General features: G+C 45.5%; 1 pseudogene; it reads right to left on the bottom strand.

Annotated features, from left to right (window-relative positions):
- Positions 1 to 7545: 7545 nt before the first annotated feature.
- On the bottom strand, positions 7546 to 9889 carry LOC128589904 (CWF19-like protein 2; annotated as a pseudogene).
- Between the last annotated feature and the right edge of the window lie 11698 nt (positions 9890 to 21587).

The following is a 21587-nucleotide window of genomic DNA, read 5'->3' as shown; positions in this document are numbered from 1 at the left end:
CTCTGTCTCAATAAATAAATAAATAAAATAAAATAAAACTCTGCCTGTTACTTGTCCCAACCCGTTAGATTCCTTCTCTCTCCTAGAGACCCCAGGTCAATCCAGGTGTTATGTAGATCACAGCTCCCTGGTTAGAAAGCTAACACCAGTCCCTACCAGGTAACGTAGAGGCTGAGGTTGGGGACAATGCATGTCTTCCAAAGTCCTTTAGGAATTAGTCCATGGAACAATTTTCTAGTCTGAAGGCGGTTGGGTTGGGGAGATATTTAAGGGCCTGTGGGATTTTCTTTATGCCTTACATCACACCTGTTTGGTTGCTGCTTTCTTTGTCTGCAGAAGGGCCTGGTCCTCATTATAAAACATCTGCAGCAGAAAAGTCAGGGCTGAAAGGGCGGGAAGGAAGAACGAGAGTGACCTTTTTCCTCAGCCTCATTTTCCTCAGTTGTGTTAGCTGGATCCCAAACAGCACGTCTCTTTATCTTTTTCAAGAACCCTTTTGTCTTTTTCTTTTTTTTTTTAGCAGATTTCAAAAGTAACAGATGCTCATTTTTGGTAACTAGAATGCAAAAAGTAAAACATACAAGCCATGCATCATCCTACAGGCCAGTCGGAAGCACAGCTGCTGTTCAGTGCATGTACTTCTGGTATAGAAGTGATAGATGGAGAAGTCTGTAGATCACTCTGTTTGGCTGGGCCAGGACAGTGCAGCTCTTTAACTCTGTACAACAGTGGTTCTCAAGGCATCGTCCCAGCCTGGCAGCATTGGCATCCTTTGGGAACTTGTTAGAAACATAAACTCTCAAGCCTTCCCCCAGATGGCCTGAGAATCAGGCCCAGCAATCTATGACCCAATAACCCCTGTAGGTAATTCTAATGCCCACTAAAGTCTGAGAATCACTGCTCGATAACAAATCTGACCCCCCTGAACCAGTGTTTCCTTTAGGCTCCTGCCCCATTTGCTAGAAGAGACTCTCGATTTAGCTCATTCCAGTTTTAACTTAATTCAAGCCCATCATTTATAGTGTCTTTAGACTTAACTTTACCTTCTTGGAATAATTACTTGGCTTTTCAGATTCCTTTCCTGACCGCCTCACCCAGCTCCTCTCAAAAATGACATTTGGAACTAGCGGGGCTAAATGTACATGTGCACGTGGCTGAAGGGACCCCTCTTGTGCTGGTGCTCCCCGAGGCGCTGCCTGCTGGTGCTGAGGGAGGGCTGGCCTGGTCTTGGCTTTCCACATTCTGCTGGCATTTGCTCAGGCATCTGTGACTGCTGGACATGTGTCTGTTCTTTCTCAGCTTGCTCAGGACCCAGGGGCCTTCCTCAGGTACAGAGGTGTCTTCCCAGCTCCTGTGGGCCCCGTGGACCCTGGGTTTCTGCCATGTCTTCTTACTCTTGACACACTCATGGTCCACTCATGCTGCCACTTGTCTCGGTCAAGTCCACACCCACGATGCTTGTATGCTCAGCTGTGTCTCTGCCTTCTGAGCCAAGCTAGAGTGCAGCTGGGTGTCACAGGCCTGCTCAGCACAGTGGTCTCTGCCTTGAGTCCTAAGTGGGGAGGAGGGGAGAGTCCTGTCTGCCCACGGTGGTCCCCTGCACACGAGACAGTTTCTTCTCCATGAATATCTTCCCTGCTCTGCCTCCACTTCTCCTCCCTCTCAGCCCTTAAGTAACATCATTGATATGTTGAATGGCCTTTAAAAACAAAATAAAACAAAAGAAAAAAACAGTTCCCAGCTTTCAAGCCTATCTCAGGGGTAAAATCCTATTTTGAATGTCAAAAGCTACAGTGATTCTTTCTCTTGGCATCTGTAATAATGCCTCGCCCTGAGGCAGATGGATGTAGGATGGCAAAATAGAAAAACACAACAATATGTTTCCAAATCTTCCCCACTTTTCATAATCAAATATATACACAACTTTCATAGAAGTTGGATTCTACTGCACATACTTTTTGATAGGTCTTTTTTTTTTTTTTGTCACTTATCCATATGCCATGAGCACTGTTTCCATGTCATTAAATACTTTTCTACAACATGACTTTTAATAGCTCGGAGGAATTCAATTAAATGTGTAGTGAGAAGGAAAATATATTGCTATTTTAAAACCTATTGGCAGTTTGTCTTGGTTTCTGTAGAGTGTGGAAGCAAAATTCATTTAAGGGAGAAATTTGTTGTTGTTGTTGCTGTTGTTGGGACAACACTTCAATGGGCCTTTTGAAAGTGCAGAGGCAAGAACCAATGCCTTCACTGGAAGGGGTGGAAATGAACCAATGCCTTCACTGGAAGCAAGTTGCTCTGATGGCTGCAGACTCTTGGCTTCCTTTGGGGGCTGCGATTCTGGATTGCAGCTCAGGGCTCAGGCAAGTGAGAAGGACTCAGATAGATGTAAGAGTGGTCTCCGGGTACGGGTGTGTGCCAGGGCAGAGAGGCGAGAGGGTCAGCACAAAGTTTCTTGGGTTAATGTACGAGTGATGGATTTAGGTATATTGATGTCTGATTTTGACAACTAAGCTTTATTTTCCTGTCAGATTCTTTCCACCTCAACCAGCTCCTCTCAAAATGACATTTGGAATGATCTCAGTAAAGACTGTTGTATACATAGTTACACACCTACGTGATGCCTTGAGAAATTAATGAAGGGGGCTGTTTCCATGTTTTCAGTAAAGTGGACAGAGAGTAAAATAAGTGGACAGCCATGTGGTTTGGCGTCCGTAGTTCAGCAGTTAGGGCGCTGGCCACATATACCCGAGGCTGGTGGGTTTGAACCCGGCCCAGGGCTTGCTAAACAACAATAACAATTGCAACATCAACAAGAAAAAAGCCAGGCATTGTGGTGGATGCCTGTATTCCCAGCTACTTGGGAGGCTGAAGCAAGAGAATCACTTAAACCCAAGAGTTCAAGGTTGCTGTGAGCTGTGACACCACGGCACTCTGCCCAGGGTGACATAGTGAGACTCTGTAAAAAAAAAAAAAAAAAAAATACATATATATATATATATATATATACAGCCATGAGATATTAGAAACCAAAAGCAGTGTGAACCCAAGAGGTGACGGCTACTTCTTATGAATTGTTAGAAATATCTAGAAATCCCTGTGTTGTAAAGAAGGGGAAATCTAATTACCTTATTGGAATATCAAACATTAGGGTAACTATGCAAGGCTAGAAAAGCTGAGATACTTTAAGTATATTATAATTTACTTAGCCATCCCTCATTTGGGGTATTTTTCTCCATTCTCTGCTACTATTCATAATGCTGCTATTAACAGCCTTACAGATTAATGTTTGGGGTGCATTATCAATTGTTCCTGGGGGAAAATTTCCAGAGAGGAATTGCTTAGGGATCATTATACCCATCGTAATTATTTATGTTCAAATGTTTTGGAACAACTTTAAATCTTTGAACTCCCATTGTAGGATCATGACTGCTAGAATTGCTGCCGTGCATGTCGCCTGTGACCTGGATGGAGGATTCCAGCATTATGGAATGATCATCCTTATGGGCAGAGACACACTGAGCCAGTCCCTCTAAGACATTTCTAGTTCTGAAAACAAGAATAATTCAGTATCAACCTTGTCAGTTTGATTTCACAGAAATTACATTTAGAAAGTACACAGAAGTTTTTTATGTACTAAAAAATCCATAGATATTAATAATATTGAATTCTCTGCCCTGTCCTTTTTCAGGGTGAGAAAAACTTGAAGATTCCAATGCTTTTTGTCTCCACGACTCCAGACAGGAAAGAAAAACAAACCCTGTAGAACCTTCCTGCTGGGGTGTCCACTGCCAGGCCGGTAATTGGATTCAAGGATATTTATGACCTACTTTTTGAGTCACTGCAGCCCAGGCTGTGCTATTTCTTATGTTCTCTTACTGAGAAACCAACGTACAAACAGAGATTGTGTGTTTTCTGAAAAGAGGTAAGTAGGCTCCTTTGGAAATTCTAGAAACCTTCCCAAGTTTGCAGCACAAACTACTGGAGTGATGGGAAGGGGTTTTGCAAACGTAGGTCTGTTTTTCTGGGGTTCTGAGAGGGTCAGAGCCTAGGAGAGGGCTCGTCTCATCCTCCCTCCTTGGTGTTTAGTGTCTCAGACACTCACTGGCAGCAGTTAGATCTCATCTGGCATAAAGGGTTGGCTCCACCTCTGCCCTAAGTGCTTTTCTTCTACCCCATTTCCCCGAAAATAAGACATCATCTGAAAATAAGACCTACTTACAGGAAAGATAAGATGTCTCCTGAAAATAAGACCTAGTGCATCTTTGGGAGAACACCTTAAAATAAGACGCTGTCTTATTTTTGGGGAAACAGGGTATTAAGAATGGAGTCATCTCAGAATGGACGGCCAATGCCAAGGGAAGAAGTATTTCCAACAGTGCTTGTTTACAAGCCCTTTGTGACCAAATTGGTTGATACCTGGAAGTTCAAATCCTAAAAACAAATAACAAGTCCTCATGAAAATATAGAGAGAGCAAAGTGGTAGAAGTCTATTAAACCCATAAAGATAGGGATGGGGAAAGGGAAGCCCCTGATGTTCACCACGTCTTTCTAGCTACTCAACACTGTTCCAGAGGCTTTTTAAAGAGATTATCAAAGCTGGGACTAGGAAGAAGCAAATGAGGTGAGTCATGCTCTGCAGGGGTGGATTCTGTCTTTATTTAGAATTTTGAAGTTTTGTTTCTTGTGGATTTTTTGCATTAATTTTGATTTTGATTACAAAAAATGTTGCTCTATTAGGTTGCTATATTCGTCCACCGGGAACCTCAGAATGTAAACTTGTTTGGAAATAAAGTGTCTCCTTAAATTTTGCACCTAAGTTGAAAACCTTACCCTCCTCAACTTATCGCTAGCTCTGTCCTTGCACTTGTCCCTGTAACAGCCCAGCAAGGGACACACAGAGGAAAATTGTCTATGGGCTACTTTTGATATGACATCAGTGATACACAAGAGGTTTTCAAAACTTAGAAAATCTGTAAGAACATGGGGGTAGTATGTCTGAGAATTAACCTGAAGGAATAATCCTAAACAGGGAGGGAAACCTTCTCCATGAAAGTATTAACTGCAGAGTTTTTAGAATAGTGTTAGGTGAGGACAGAGAGGGAGAAGAGCAGACGGCACTGGGAGGTGCTTTGTACACAACAGGAGGAACGAATTGACCAGAGAGGACTCCCAAAAAAGAACAAATGTCATGTCAAAGGGGCTCCCAAGAACCTATGATAGGGGGTCTCTAAGGACTGACCAACCAGAAAAAAAGGTAGAGAAACCACAAAGTAGACATATGATCAAGGCCACAAAAAAGGGTCTTTGGACACAGTTGTCCCTACATGAACTACCCTCCTTAACAGTAAAAATCACAACTATCAATGCCATGACAGTTTACAAATACCATGGAAGAGGAGGACTCAGTATTCCAGGAACTCTCCACCCTTTCCCAGAAAATCATGTATAATCTACTCCCAGTTAGCGTATTATTAGGAATTGGCATTAAATGCCAGACCCTGGCCCTGGGGGCTGCTGTTCCTCACTGGAGCAGTCTGCTCTCTACTGCCTTGAGAGTGTCCTCTCTGCACCCTGTGTTTAATACGTTTGCTATGTGGCTTGGTTATATCTGTTTGTCTTGCTTGTTTATTCTGTCAGTATCAGCAACCAAGAACCAGGACCATGCACCTGACATGTACTCTTTATAAGAGTAAAGTCTGGCGACAAGTAAACGTTATACCACGGAGGAAAGTTAAGTAGACTACAACATAGCTTCTCAATGGGTTATAATGCAACCATTAAAATGAAAATTTGTAAAAATATGTGACAGCTTGCAAAATTAAATTTAATTAACATTAATACAGAAAAGTGTTTACCTAATATGACTATAATTATGCTAAAAAATAACCCAACATCTGCATCACAGAAAAAACACCAATAGTGTTTGTCGGTGACATTAACATGGGAGAATTCTTTCTTTTTTTTGTTTTGTTTTGGTTTTTGGTTTCTTTTCTTACTCATCACTATACTAACAAGGAAAGAAATATTTATTTATGCCTAAATTCCTACCAATTAATTTACTTTTATTTGTTATCTATTGCTGTGTGAGAAATTACCATTTAGCAGCTTAAAACATACTGTTAATTATCCCACTGTTTTAGGTGGCAGATATCTGGGGGTAGTCCAACGGGGCTCCTTGTGTGTCAGGTCTCACGTTGACTGGGCTGTGTTCTAATATGGAGCTCATGGTCTTCTTTCAGTCTCATTTGGGTTGTTGGTAGAATTTAGTTCCTTATGGTTATAGGACTGAAGGCGATTTTTGTGCTGGCTGCCAACTGGGGCTAGCTCTCAACTCCTAGAAGCTACCCTCGGGGTCTGGCCTGGTGGCCTCCTAACACTATGATTGACTTCCTTTCTAAAAGCCAGTGGATGAATCTCTCTCTAGTCACTATGACAGTCTTACACCATGTAACTCCACCAAGAGAGTGACTGTCCTGTCATACCTATGGAGTCCACCCACACTCAAGGGGAAGGGATTATACAGGACATGTATATATACTGTGGTGGGAATATGGAGGAGATTAGAATAGCTGACTTCTAGAATAAAGAAAGAAAAGGGGCCCCAGAGTCGCAAGATCAAGCCTGTCATTAAAGCACTGTCCTGGGCCTGGTGCAGTGATTTTCAACCAGCGTGCCATGAGAGGATCTTAGGTGTGCCGTGAAAATTTTCAATGATAATTAATTAAAATATTTTCAAAAGAAGTTCAAAGCTCAGTAAGTATATTCTTTTTTTTTTAACTCTTTTTTTCGATCAACGTAATTTAACTGTGCCATGGAAGTTTAACTATAGGTTCAAGTGTGCCATGAGATAAAAAAAGTTGACAAACTCTGGCCTGGAGGCTGGCTGGCTTGCCTTGGGTGAGTTCCACAGGAAGGACGATGCTCTTGGGAGAAGATGCTGTTTTCTCTCCAAACCAGTCCCATCTTTCTTTTTTTTTCCAGAACTATTTCATACTTTACTATTATTTAATTTTTTAATACTTTGAGACATTCTTTTCCCTTTAACAAAAAGAACAGTGGTGATACTATATGCTACTAGAAAATTAAGATCTCTTCTATAAAATGCTAAGATCTCTTCTATAAAATGGAAAAAATTTCAATTATTACTGTCTTACTCTAAAAAATGCCAGGCAACAGACTTAACCTTCAAGCAGACCCATTTCTCCCTGAACCAAGGATTTTCTTTGCATCCTAAATACTCCTCCAGAAAAGCCCTTCTCTAAATTAACCCACTAGTTCAGAACACCAAGTATGGACAGACCAGGAATGTGAACAGGCTGTCCAATGTAACATACACAGACACATGTGGAAACCACTGAAATGAAGTCTTTAGGAGCAGGTGAGGAAGAAAACACCACAATTCCATGAGTTGTCAGGGACCCAGAGCAGTCTGCTGCTGTCAATCTCTTTCTATGATCTGAGGGTCAGGCGTTTAGTGATGTATAATGGAAATAAAACTGAACAGGATCTGAAGAAAAAATTAAAAATGAAAGTTACACCTCAACATTTTTTACTTTTGGTAAAGTCTTATGGTTTCCACCACTGAGCAAACTGCAGTGCCTTCTTCCTCTGATCCTCAAAGCTTTCTTGGATTCCTTTCCTCCAAAGTCTTGGTTCTATATCCACCATCCCACCAATGATTTCATTTCCAAAGTATGGAGGAAATTTGTGCTGATCTTCAATGACATGGGCAAACCCTCCTTGGAGGCCAAAATCCACAGAGAAATAAGGTAACCTTTGGGAACAGACTTCCTGATATCTTTTGAAGAGAGATCAATCAACTTCTTATTCACGGACCATTCTTCATCAGATTCCATCATGGCTTTCTTAAAATAGACGGGAGCCATTTCCCCCACCTCCTTTGGGAGAGGAATACATTCATAAACCATGTGGGACTGTCTCTTGGTACTCATATTAGTTTCTAAAAAGATGCAGTCCAATCCTTTATCTTTAAACATCTTTACCAATGATTTCCTGAACATCTGAACTTCCTCCCAGATGTCTTCATCCAATAAAGTAGCTGCTCTGTGGTGCTGCAAAGGGGCTATCAGGCAGGGGCCCTCAGTGAGAGAGCGGGAGTTGGGTAAACATAAGTGAACCTTAACTCCCAAGCAACAATAAGGTGCTTGGGAAACTGAGAGCCGTCAAAACAATGCAGACATTTCTCCATCTGTGCAGCAAGATTCCGATGCTCAGCAACAGCTTTCCTCCTCTGTTTCTCTTCTTCACTGCGACATTCTCTCTCGGCTGCTTTGGAGACAAACATGTCATCCAGAGTGTAATAGTCTCCATCTGCTTTTCCCACAAACTTAGATGCCATTCTCATAAAAAGGTTGTTTTGATTTTCTCCTGTTCCTATCTTTTCATTTCTGACTAAATCATTTAGGCTTAGATTATCATCATGATGAAAGTATCTGACCCTTTCTTTTTCCTCATGGGTTGAAACCATATGTTTCTTTCTTCTTCCTCTTCTTGGTTCCAGAGATTTTCCCGGTGTGTTCACAGGCCATACTCTTCAGATTGATCTGTTCCGACAAGGATCACTTCTTGCTGGTCTTCACTCTCTTCTCCAGATTTTCTTGATTTATCTGTGTTATAGTTTCTTTGAACTTATTTGCCTTTTCTAGTCGAGATTGAAGCTGTTCAGCTAATTCCATATTCCCCATCCTCTCTGCCTTCATAATCTTGGCTCCCAACTTGTTCTTCTCATCAACACTCAGGATGTGGACAGACCCATCTTCTGGATTGCAGAAGTAGACTTTGCATCCCGCAGATGTTCATCTCTCAAGCTTCTGTCTTGTGATTTTTCTCTCACATCTTCTGGAATGTGCCAGTATTCAACACTGCTGCTGGTTTCCAGTGGCTTTTCATTTGAATGTTTCTTGTCTCCTGTCCCATCAGACTGACTCCATGATGCTAAACGTTCTTCACTCACCTCAGTAGGTTTTCAAAAACCACAATGCGAAGAACTTCTAGCTACCAATGCTGAAGATGAACTAGCTGGTTCAAAATTTCTGCCCTTGCTGGGATATGATAGTTTATCATCATCAGAGGGTTTTAAAAACTTAGGTCTCAGATTTCCAAGGGAAGACAACTCTTGATTCTGCCATGGGTTGGATTCTCTTCTACATGTTTCTAAAGATTCAGATTTCTTATCTTTTTTATCACCACTAAACTTCCCTTTATTGCTGTTGTTTGTAATATCCATTGTAGCGTATCTATCCCTTGAACTGTTACATTTTACTAAGTCTGATTTTCTACTTTCTTGACTATTTTGTGCTTTATCTGAAGATGCTGGTTTCCTCCACTGTTCTCGTCTATAATCTTCTTTTGTAGATACAGTTTTTTTAGCTGCTTCTAATTTCGACTGAAATATTTCCATTGACCCGTATCTTTCAGCTACAACATCCTCAAAATTTCAGTTTTGTTTCTCAGCTAATTCCTTCATTCTTTGGTAAGACTTCCTTAGCCAGCTAAATCCACCATCTTCTCCCACTAAAACTTTAGTAATCGATGATACACTACAGTCTTCTGGGGGAAGACCTGTCCCACCATCCTTCCAATATGGATTCAATTTTCTTCCCAGGAGTTTGGACTGCTCAAGTGCTTGAGTTTTCTCTTGCTCTATTTTCTTCATTGTTTCCTTCTCAGCTTTGAGTGATGATGATGACACAGTTTTAACAGACATAAAATCAACAGTCATCCATTCATCCCTCTGAATAACTTGGTCGTCATCTTTTTGTTCTGACTTTTCACCTTTCAGTCTCCAGGCCTTTTCCTTGCCAAGAGTCTGAGGTGGAACAGCTTCAACCCACTCATCTTCAGAGCTTGATGAACTATCAGATGACTCATTGTTTTTTTCACATTTCTGTTTCTTGCTCTTTTTTTTCTTTTATTTTTTACTTTTTTTTGAGTGTTTGTCTTTTTTCTTCTTTTTCTTCACAGAGTGTTCCTGTGAGAATTGCTCAATTCGCTCATTCACATCAGGTAGCATCCACGTAGCCTCACCTCAAAGTCACTTAAGTTCTTTACGTCTTTCTTCTTTTTCAAAATTGGCTTTAGCCTGATGCAGCACCTTGGCCCTGGCCATCCGGGTCTGTTCTTTATGCTCCTCAATACTCTTCGTACTTTCAAATCTACCACTGGCAGCCGCCATAGTTGTCCAACCAGTCCAGTCTTAAGGTATTTTCCTTTCCTCCCTGCATAGGTATCCATCTGTTGTGTGAGTGAGACAGAATCCATATGTTCACTCCACTCCCTCTGGGGATTATGGGCATTCCTTGAAGGAGCAAAAAGAAAGCTAGCACTGTTGGACATCTCAGTATGTGATAGGCCCTAGAGTGAGCGCCTTATATAAATTGTCATTTTTAGTCCCCACTGCAACATTAAGAGGAGAAAAGGACTCAGAGGTCAAGAAATTCTCCCCAGGCTATACAGCCACTCAGCAGCAAGCGCAAGCTTTTGAGCCCTGAGCTTTTGAATCCACAGGCAAAATTGCTTTTATTGTTTCAACAGTCATTCATTTTGTAGAATTATTGAATTCCTCTGTGTAAGCACTATGTGCCACTCCAGGGCCATGACAGTGGAGGGGAAAGTCCTGGCCTTTCCCTTGGTGGAGACAGAAGTTCTGCAAGAACAATCACTCAACAAATGGGGCAGAAATGTTAAATGGTAGTAAGGTCCCTGGAGCAGTGGGTGCTGTGGGAGTTGGAAGACTGGCCTTGATCTGGTCTGCAGTGAGCTCAGGGCAGCTTCCGGGGAGCATGAAGGTTGACTGACGAGGAGGCAGCTGTGGGAGAGCAGCGTGGCAGAGAGCAGGGCAGGGCAGGGCCCAACCAGCCAGAGGAAGCACTGTGGCACACCACAGGCACTAGCAGAAAGCCGGGGAAAACTGAGTCAGGGCACAAAGGGAGAGGGGTGCCAGATGTGGTCTGTGCAGGGAGTTGGGCAGATGCAGTTCACATGGGGACTTGGGGACTGTGCAAAGGGCTTTGGACTTTCTCCTAAGAGCAGTGGAAAGACTCCTGAGCCCCTACAGAGGCTAAAATATGCACACAGGACCGTGTCTTTCCATATCACGTACTTTCATTCATCCATTTAGCACAGTTGGTCCCAGCCAGAGTGTACATGTAAATCACCTGGGGAGTTAGAACAGCCAAGGCCAATATCCTACCCTGGACCAATTAATCCAGAATTTGGAGGGGTGATGTTGGAATTAGTGGGTATTTACATTTCCCAAATGATTCTCATGACAGTCAGTTTTGAGAACCACTGACTTAAATGTTGTTAATTAAAGTTCTACTTGGGGTTTTCTGTGCCAGGTGCTGTCACAGCATTAGAAATCAACATAAACTTGGAGCTTGCCCTCAAGGAGCTTGGCTTTCTTGGGCATGTTTAAACTCCTTCTGTTCTTTGGCTGATTTTGTCATTAATTTGGCACCTGCTGGGCTCCCCACATGTGGCCTCCCGATCCCTGGTGACAGTGCCTATACATGAGGCACTCCCAGGCACTGTTCTGCCCTCACCTGTGGTCAGTAATAAACCCCAAATGATCAGAGGTGGAGAGTGACGAGGTTGGAGTGAAGGACCGGGGTGCACAGGAACAAGGGAGCACAGTCAGGCCTTGGGACAGGCCCAGCCATGTCCAGGGCTGCTGTCTGATCAAGGTCAGTGATTGAGGAAATTCGCCATGGGGCTCATGTGTGCGGCTCTTCCTCCATCGCTTTTCTTGGACAGAGGCCTAGAAACATAAGCTTCCTTCCCCCAGAACCCTTGTCAACAGTCCAAACAGCAGGGCCCACCAGGAGGCAGAGCTCTGAGGCCCACTCACGGCCCAGTTGAACCTTCTGGTCTCACTCGCAGCCCACTCCCCTCACTCCAACTCAGAGGTTCAGGACAGGCCAATTCTACATGTTGCAAGGCAAAACACAACAAAGGCAGCCATGAAAGACACTTGTGGGGCACTTGAGGAGAACATGGTGTGGAATATGGTGGTATTGTGAGAGATTGTCCTTTACTCATAGATTCATGCTGGAGAATTTAGGAATGATGTGTCATATCTTCAACTCCATTTGAAATGGTGTGGCATTTTATATTATAAATATAAGATATATTTATAAGTGTCTGCGTGTATAGAGGGAGATACATAGGCAGGTAGAAAGCACATATGGGAAAGTGTTAGTACCAGTTGGAAGCAGGTAGAAATAGACCAATATTCAGCTTACTATATTTTAGTCTCTTCTGTATGTTTAAATATTTTCATAATAAAACAGTGAGAGGGACATAACATTTAAAAATGCAAAACAAAGAGGTCAGATCTGAGTTCAAATCTTGGCTCTAGCCTGTCCTATTGTATCAGACTCAACCTCTAATACCCTCTTGGGTGTCTGCTTTCCCATCTTACCATCAGGCACAGTGATGCCCACTGGAGGACAGTTGTCAGGACCTTTGGGGATAATACACAGCAAGTCCTGAGCACAGGGTGGGTCCAAGCTTATACAGCATTTCATCTGGCCGGAGACAAGACTCAGACGCATCCTAAGAGTGAAACTGGGTGGCATCCTTCTCTTAAGTATCCACCGATTGCTAAGTGTCTCCTTGAATATTGTCCACATCTGAGGTTTGGGTGTATTTGGATGTGAAAGATGGTTGGAGGAGGGGGTCTGGAAGAGGCTAGGATGTTGGGATGTGTGATGGCCCCTGCAGCAGGCAGAATCTCTAAAACGCCCACCCTTCACCACCAGGATCTCATCCTAATCCCCGGGGCCTATGAATATGATAAGACATCATGCCTGTGATTATATCATATGGCAAAGTTGACCTTAAGACAGAAAGATCCAGATGGGCCTGATTTGATCACATGAGCTTTCCCCATTGCTGGCAGACGAGGAAATCCCCAGATGCTGGCAGAAGCACTGGGGACATTCACATGCTCCTGCAGGCCTGGAGGCAGATGGACCCTGGGAGAAGCAAGGCTGTTGGCTTTGAGGAAAGGAAGGCAGTCCCCACTGAGAGCCAGCAGGGAGACAGGGAACTCAGTCCTACAACCACAAGGAACTAGGTCCTGCCAATCACCTGAGAGATCTTGGAAGCAGATTCTTCCTTAGAGGCTCCAAACAGGAGCCCAGGCGGGCTGAGATCTTGACTTCTATCTCCTGAGACTCTCAGCAGAGAACACACTTGCACCCACCTGGCCTTCTGACCCACAGAACTCTGAGCTAATTGCTGCTATTGGGAGAATGTGGTGCCAAATAGGACCCCATATGGCACCTAGCTTGGGCCAGTCCTGCGCTATTTACCCCGGATAAAAGCCACTATATTTGTGGTAATTGTCTTTGTAGCAGTAAAAATATACATGCCCCTAGAGAGAGAAGTAATCCTAAAGGAAGAAGGATCTGGCTGCATTTCGCAGCAGAGGAACAACGGCAGCATGCGGAAGCTGCTGCTGCCCTGACACAGCCACTGGACTCAGGGATTAACTGGCCGCAGCCACCCAGCCGTACAGTCCCCTGACAGGATCAGAATATTTGTCCTCAGGGTAGAGGGATGGCTCTGTTGTCTCTGTGCAGAGCAGGGAGAGAGACTCAGTAGGATCAGCGCCTCGGGGTGCAGAGCAGCCTTGGTAGCAGCTCTGCTAGGGCCACAGCACATCCAGCTCAGCCATTTCCCTAGCAACAACACCCCACAGCAGAGCCGAGGGAGCGCTGAGGGGCCTCGTGGCAGGGAGCTGATGGCAGAGCCAGCAGCTAATCCAATAACAGCTATGCCGGCCAACAACGACCCCTCCTGGGAGATCTCCCCAATTCTCCTGACAGCAGGGGAGGCTGCTGCACTTGACTGGGATAACTGTGACTGAGGACAGTATTAATATTAACATGCCTTTATTTGAACCCCCGATTGGTGAGGACTGAACATATTCAGGTGACAGAAGTGTCTGACGCTATTTGTTCATTTAAAAAGTATTCAAAGAGTGAGACACTGCACTGGGTGGCAACAGCAGAATATATGGGCTGTCTTGAAGGCCCTCACCATACAGAGGGGAGAGAGGGACAGACTTGAGTGCATAGAAAGGGATGGTTCAGGGCTTGGTCTCGCTCCCCAGAGCTTTTTCTGCCTGCGCATCCTTCCAGGATGTTTGCAAGGAATTCTCCAGACTTCCCTTTCTCATCCCTGGGATAAGAGATGAGTTTTATTGCCCTTCACCCACAGAAGTGTGGGTGTCTCAGCAGCTCTAAGGCAGGGGTGGGACTAGGTGGTTCGAATCCAGCCAGCCTCGGTGTAAGGAGGTGCTCACTCTGCTCCGGGCAAGGCTAGGCCTTTGTTCCCTCCTCCTGCCTCCAGTTGTCCTGGTGTCCTGCTGATGCCACCTCTGTCCCTGCAGAAGTTGTGAGAGAGGAACTCTGTCCTGTGAGGGTGTCAGAGACCACCCAGGACCCAGAGTCTTATTCCAGCGTTTAGAGGGAGCAATGTCAAATAAAACTAGCAATACACATTTTCTTTTCTTTCTTTTTTTTTGAGACAGTTTCTCTCCAGGGCCATGGGTAGAGTACAGTGGTGACATAATAGCTCACAGCAACCTTGAACTCTTGGGCACAATCCTTTTGCCTCAGCCTCCCAAGTAGCTGGGACTACAGGCACCTGTCACAACGCCCGGCTACTTTTTCTATTTTTAGTATAGTCAGGGTGTCGCTTTTGCTCAGGCTGGTCTCAAACTCCTGATCTCAGGTGATTCACCTGCCTTGGCCTCCCAGAGTGCTGGGATTACAGGCGTGAGCCACCACGCCTGGCCACATATTTCCTTTGGGAAGGATGGAGTAAGGACAGAGGTGTAAAGTTCAAGAGCCACTAGGCATCCACTTGTGGGGACATGAAATATCAAATTTCTGCTGGCTTAGAGACAGAGAGAAGAAGGAAAGGCACAGAGGAAGGAAGAGGCTGTAGGGCCCATGAGCCTGGGACCTGTAGGTTCCGCCATGTTGGAATGGGCAGCAACTGTGCAACATGACTTTTCCAGCTGGAGAAAACTCAGTCTCCTGAGAACCAGCTGTACATAAAGCCATTTGCCTAAGTGATGCAGGTTAAAAATAGTGGTAATTGCCAGCTCCCTGAGTGTGGCCAATTATCACCATTATTATTATGGGACTGGAAATTAACCCAATGTGCATGGAACCCACACATACCTAAACTTGTTTTAGCCCAGCTGGTTAGGGAAATGCTAGTGTGAGTCTGGCTGTGTGTTCTTAGCAGAGGTAGGGGTGGAGGGGGAGCCAGTGCCAGCTGTAGCCCTTTCTTCTCCCAGGTCTGCTGCAGGAGTTCTGAAGTCTGAAATGAGAAGTTGTGCTGTGGGCTGATGGCTTTGCCGACCATCCAGACATCCTTGGCTACTCTCTAGGCATGGGATTGTGGTGCAATCTGTGTGTTCTGCAGAGTCCGAAGACTCCAAAAAAAGCAGAATTCTAAAGGCTGGGTGAGCATAGTGGCTCACACCTATAATCCCTGCATTTGGGGAGGCCGAGGCAGGAGGATCACTAGATGCCAGGAGTTCAAGACCAGCCTGGGCAACATAGCAAGACTTCATCTCAACAACAACAGCAAAGAGTTTTGAGGCCTCAGTGAACTGTGATGACACCACTGCACTCCATCCTGGGCAACAGAAGGAGACCCAGGCTCGCAAAAACTAAAAACACAAAGCAGAAATCTGAGGGACGTATTGAATGCTAAGGTTCTCTAAATTTTGAGGCTTACATAGGTTTGCCCACGTTGGAAAAGCAGCTATAATGGGAAGAAACTGCCCTGCAAAATGTGGTGATGGGGACAATGGGGTGGGCATTTTGGCAGCTCTAAGGCAGAGTTGGGGCTAGGATGAGACGAGCAGGTGCCCAGGATGCAAAATGTAAGGAGGTGCTCACTCTCAGCTCCGTGCCAGGCCAGGCCAGACGGGCGCATCCTGGGGACAAGGGCTTGCTTACATTGGAGCCCTAGTTCAGGTGTAGCTCTAGGACGCCTGACCCTGTCCTTACTGAGAGAAAAGATGCCTATGATGGGAGGCCCGAGGAGGGGACATGAGCCTTCATTTCTTCTTCCTTCTTAGTAACAGAATCCCAACTTTATTTGGAGCAAAGGATGAGCATGAACTCAGTTTAATAAAAGGACTATTTCCCAGGTGCTGTCACAGCCTGGTGTGGGGTGTCATGTGGGCAGGGAAGGCTGCTTAGAAGGAGCTGACTAATCAGAGAAAGGCGTCCTCATTTTGCTATTTTGACTTTTCTCCTCCTTCCAGCCTGCAATTTGGAGGCTCCAGGAGCATCTTGGACCATTAGGTGACCTTGAGAATGGAAGACAGAACAGAAAGATAGAAGTCTGACACTGTAGAGCTGTTAATAATGCTGTCATTGAATCTCCTAACAGCATATAACACAGGTCTTTATGGATTAAAAAAAAAAACAACTGCAACTCAGAGATAAATCAGCCAGCTTAGCTCTTCTTCCTAAAAGGGACAGAGTGGGAATTAAGACCCAGGACAATCTTATTCCAGAGCGTGCTCTTATGTGCTACCCGGTATTGCTGTAAAAGTGCTTCTTGGGGACAGAGTTGAAAGTCAGTTCCTTTTCTGACTCTGATGCAGGGTTTTTTTTTCTGGTTGGGGCCCCCCTGAGAAGCTTGTCCTCCCCAAGCCTGAAGCATCGTCACTGGTTCTGCCATCCCTTGCCCACCTGTTGCTGGGCCTCAGAAGATTGGCCTCCCTCTTGGGGCCTGTAAGCTCTAGGCTTCCAGCTCACCACCTGCAGACACCTGGGAGGAAAGGCTCGCTAGGGCTTTTTTTTCCAACTTCCACAAGCTCAACTAGATTAGGTTTCCATGAAATATGTATGATTTCTCCCAAGGCCCTGGAAAGTCTGCATCTGTCCAGATCATCTGGCCTGATTGGCAAGTCAGCTATTCTATTGCTTTGCCCTTTACCAAGAGGGAGGGGTGAAGAATTTAGGCTGGGGCATCTTCATATTTCAAGGGCAGCTCAGGATCCAAAAGGCTTGCACAGGTTTGCAGGTAGTGGCATGGAAACTGGATTATTCTCAGGGAAACCACACAGGCAGGAGATAGGACAGGGCCTTATATGGTGTATTTTGAGGCCTTGGTCATATTTCAGTATCCCCAAACTTTCTACTTTTCTGTGCTTCCGAACACTCAGGGCACTGGTGTCAATCAGAGACTCATTCATTTTGCCTTGAAGACTTTTGAGATTTTCAGCAGGCATCTCAGCCTGGGATTAAATTTTGAATTGTGTTCATCATGGGTTCAAGCTCGCCTGGCCACATAGGAGACTCATGGTGGAGGAGGAGGGGGGAGGGACCAGCAAACTTATGGTGGGGGGGGAGGGACCAGCCAGGGGAGCTATTTATATGAAAAAAAGGAGCAGAGTGAGGAGAGAGCTAGTGTCAAGGGAAGAGAAGGTTGAAGTGCATAAGGTTGGTTCAAAGAGTAAGAAAGGGGATGAAGGGAGGTAGGGCGGGGTGCATGGTACAGACTCCATTGGTTATGTCCCTGCATTCTTTGCAAGCCCTTGGGTTGCACTGCATTAGGCCTCTGGTTCCAGGGTGTTCATGACCGTGAGATGGTGAGTGATGAAGCTGACGTCCTCTGCGTACCCTCTGTGCGGGCTGTAGTGGGCACCAATAACAGTGTTAGTGCTCAGTGACACCTGCCTGGGCAGGGCTCACTTGTGTGGTCATCACCTCTGTCACTGGCTGGGTAATGGTGAATTATGCACCATCTTGACAGAGCCATGGGATACCCAGAAAGTTAGTTGCTCAGGCATTATTCCAGGTATGTCTGTGAGGCTGTTCTTGGATGAGAGTAACGTTTCAGTTGGTGGACCGAGTGAAGCAGATGGCCCTCCCCAGTTTGGGCGTGCCTCATCCAATGTGTTGAAGGCCTGCCTGATTAGAACAAAATTCTGACCTTCCCCTGAGTAAGAGAGAATTGTTCCTGCCCAACTGCCTTGAACTGTGACTGAGCTCTTCCTGGCTATACAGCAGCTTCCAGCTTTTGGATATTGGCTTTGAAGAATTCAGACCTATTAGCCGCCATAATTGTGTGCCAATTTCTTATAATAATCTCTCTATATACATACACATATGTATGTGGTATGTGTGTGCATGTGTATGAGTGTGTGTGAGTGAGTGTGTGTGTGTGTGTGGGGGGGGGGGTATCTTCTAATGGTTCTGTTTCTCTGCAGAATGCCTGAATAAACATTCTCTGAAGAAGCTTCACTATGGCACCATGGTGACCTGGATTAGACGGAAAGTGGCACCTGCCATGGGGTAGCTAAAAGGGCTGTCTGAAAAACACATCTGGGAATTTCTGGAATTATCTGATACATTCTTTGGTGGAGTGGCTTGTTTTCTCCGTCAGTGAGAGCATAGAGGACATAAGCAAACAGATACTTTTTTGAGGGCCTGTGGTCTGATCTTCATCTGTGAATATGTTACCTTATGAGGCAAAAGGGACATTGCAAATGTGACTAGGGGAAAGATCCGGACTATTACCCAGTGTAGCTACAGGGTCCTTCTAAAGGGAAGTGGGAGGGTCAGAAGGAGGAGCAGGGAGACAGGATGGTGGAAACAGAGGCTGCAGTGATGCTGTTGGAAGATGGGGAGGGGCTGCGAGCCTGGAAGTACAAGTGGTCTCAGAAGCTGGAAAAGGCCCAGGAGACTACCACAGGCCCTACGTGGGAAACACATTACCTCTCCTTGGAGAGTGCAGGGTACTATGATGTTGGCCTGAGTAGAGAATGAGCCTCTCTGTTTAACTCTGGTGGCCCACACCGAGGATGGTCCACCCACCCCTCACTTCTCTCCAGCTGCACTGACTGATGTCCTAATAATGCGGAACTGCTGAATTGACCTTGGGACAACTTTCCTCAATTTATATTTAAACAAAAGTTCTTAGGCCTGAAGTCACTGTTGTTGAGTGTTTGCTGATATGCATCCCATCGGGCCTAAATCTCAGCTGGCCACCTCAAAATGGCCTCTGTAAAGACCAACAGGCTAAGAGTGCTTTTGAGGCAATTAAGATTTTGCATTTCATTCTTGTGGCCTGTAAGGCAGACCCATCCCTCTGTGGTAGGCACTGGTGTGGGGATCTTGTTTGATGTGACTGTACTATCAGACAAGGCCCTTTGCTTACTTGATTTGAATGCTTTGCTGCATAGTGAAGGTGACCTGGGGTGGTTTTCACCATGAAGAAACAGCAAGAGAGAGCACGGGTGAGCAAACAGAGGAAAGTTAGGGGTGTAATTACTACTGTGGAGTGAGGCCAAGGGTCTGCTTTCTGCCCCCCACCCATCATGCAGTTTTGCTAAGTTTGGCTTAGCTCCTCACGTAGCCTGATTTGCACATTCTGTCTTTGTGTTTTCTTTAACTATTTTTAGCTCCTTTGATTCAGCTTTCTTGGCAGCTGCTCTTTCCCCAATTTCTTTTTTTTTTTTTTTTTTTTATTGTTGGGGATTCATTGAGGGTACAATAAGCCAGGTTACACTGATTGCAATTGTTAGGGAAAGTCCCTCTTGCAATCATGTCTTGCCCCCATAAAGTGTGACACACACCAAGGCCCTACCCCCCTCCCTCCGTCCCTCTTTCTGCTTCCCCCCCCGCCCCATAACCTTAATTGTCAAGAAATTCCAAATCCACAGGCTGGTGAGGCAAAGGCTGGTGGCTGGGAAGCCGCCCTCACACCGCAGCTTCCCGGCTTCCTGGTGGGACGCCATCTCCCGGGACACTGAATTTGAGGCTTTCTCACCTGCTGCTGCTGGAGCTCAGGCCGCCTTCTGTGCACAGCCTGATCGCGTTTGGAGGGTGGCCTTGAAGACTTTCTTTCAGAAAACGTGATGGTTCTTCTGAGGTTCTCTCTGCAGGCGTGGGTGGAGCCGGCCATTGATTGACTCCACTGCAGATTCATGGCTTTTACTCTCCGCAGAGCTTCCTGCGTCACTTCGTGATCCTCACCCAGGCCTAGGCAATTCCTTCTCTGAATCCCCACACTAGTTGGTAACTGTGTGGGCCCAAGTCCCAGCATTGCCGCTGATCACCTGTGTGACTGTATCTCTCTGTGCCTCAGTTTTCTCTTCTGTAAAGTGGGCATGATGATAATACCCCTGACTCCTAGTGCTGATGTGAGGATTAAGTGTATATGTGTGTAGTGCCTGAAACACGCCACCCACGGAGGGAGGGATGCTAGCTGCCAACTGTCCCAGACATTGGCAGCGCTCCTCAGACTCCCACCCCTGCTTCTGCTTCTCAGCCACGGTGTTGCTTGTCTTCACCACCAAGAAAGCAGAGCCCTGTGGTACAGATGATCTCGATCCCCTCCACTCCACATGTGTGTATTTCATGAATATTCAGCCCCCCACTTTGCTATCTGAAAGGACAGATGGCTTCTCCTCTTTGCCGGCACTAATGCTTCTACCCATGGGCTCGATCCCGGCTCTTGGGGTCTCTGAAGTCTGATTGCAAGGGTGTCTTGGGCCGCTCCTCCTCACAGCCACACTTCGTAATTGCAGAGGAAGTGTTGAGTAAAACATATTTATGGGGGATAAAAACACTAATACTATCAAGTACCACATAACATTTTGGTCATCTCTTTTCTATATTTAATTTTTTTGTTTGTGAGGCAGTCTTATTCTGTTGCCCAGGCTAGTGTGCTGTGGCCTCACCTAACTCACAGCAACCAGTGATCAGCAACCTGGGCTCAGTGATCCTCCTGCCTCAGCCTCCCAAGTGCCTGAGACTACAGGTGCCTGCCATAATGCCTCGCTGGTTTTTCTAGTTTTTAGCAGAGACAGGTTCTCTATCTTGCTCAGGCTCGTCTCAAAGTCCTGAGCTCAAGGGATCCTCCCATCTCAGCCTCCCAGAGTGCCAGGATTATAGGGCTGAGCCACTGTGCCTGGCCTCTTTAGATAGGTTTAGATATATGAATACTGTTGTGTTGCAATTGCCTGCAGAGTTTGGTACATGGATGGGCTGCGCAGGGTTGTAGCCTAGGAGCAGGCTGTGCCACACAGCTGGGTGTGTAGTTGGATGTACCTTTGGTGTGCGTAAGTGTATTCTTTGATGTTCACACAATGATGAACTCGCCTCCCACAGTTCTCAGAACTTATCTCCATCATTCAGCAATGAATGACTGTAAGTGAAAATAAAAAATCACCAGAAATCCCACCTAAATGGCCTCCTCTACAATCTTTTCTTTCCACTCATACAAAATAATCTTTCATTGACTTTGTCACACAGTCCTTTGCTTTGAAACCTTGCAGGGATCTCTCCTTATAGAATGAAATGCATCTTCTTCAGCTTGGGATGGGGCTTCCCGTGACCACTCCCGAGTCCGCCTTCCCATCCTCTCCCCTCCTGGGACCTTACCCTTGCCTCTGATAGAAACCCCCACCTGGCAAAATTCTACTTGATATTGTTTAAGCTGCGGATTAAAGGCCGTCCGTTGGGTAAAGCAGCCTTCTGACCACCTCCAGCCAGCAGCAGGGTTGCTTCCTG

Source organism: Nycticebus coucang, chromosome 7 (genome assembly GCF_027406575.1).
Source record: "Nycticebus coucang isolate mNycCou1 chromosome 7, mNycCou1.pri, whole genome shotgun sequence".
Classification (NCBI taxonomy): Eukaryota; Metazoa; Chordata; class Mammalia; order Primates; family Lorisidae; genus Nycticebus; species Nycticebus coucang.
The sequence above is the reverse complement of the archived record's forward strand: the minus strand, read 5'-3'. Positions and strand labels throughout refer to the sequence as shown.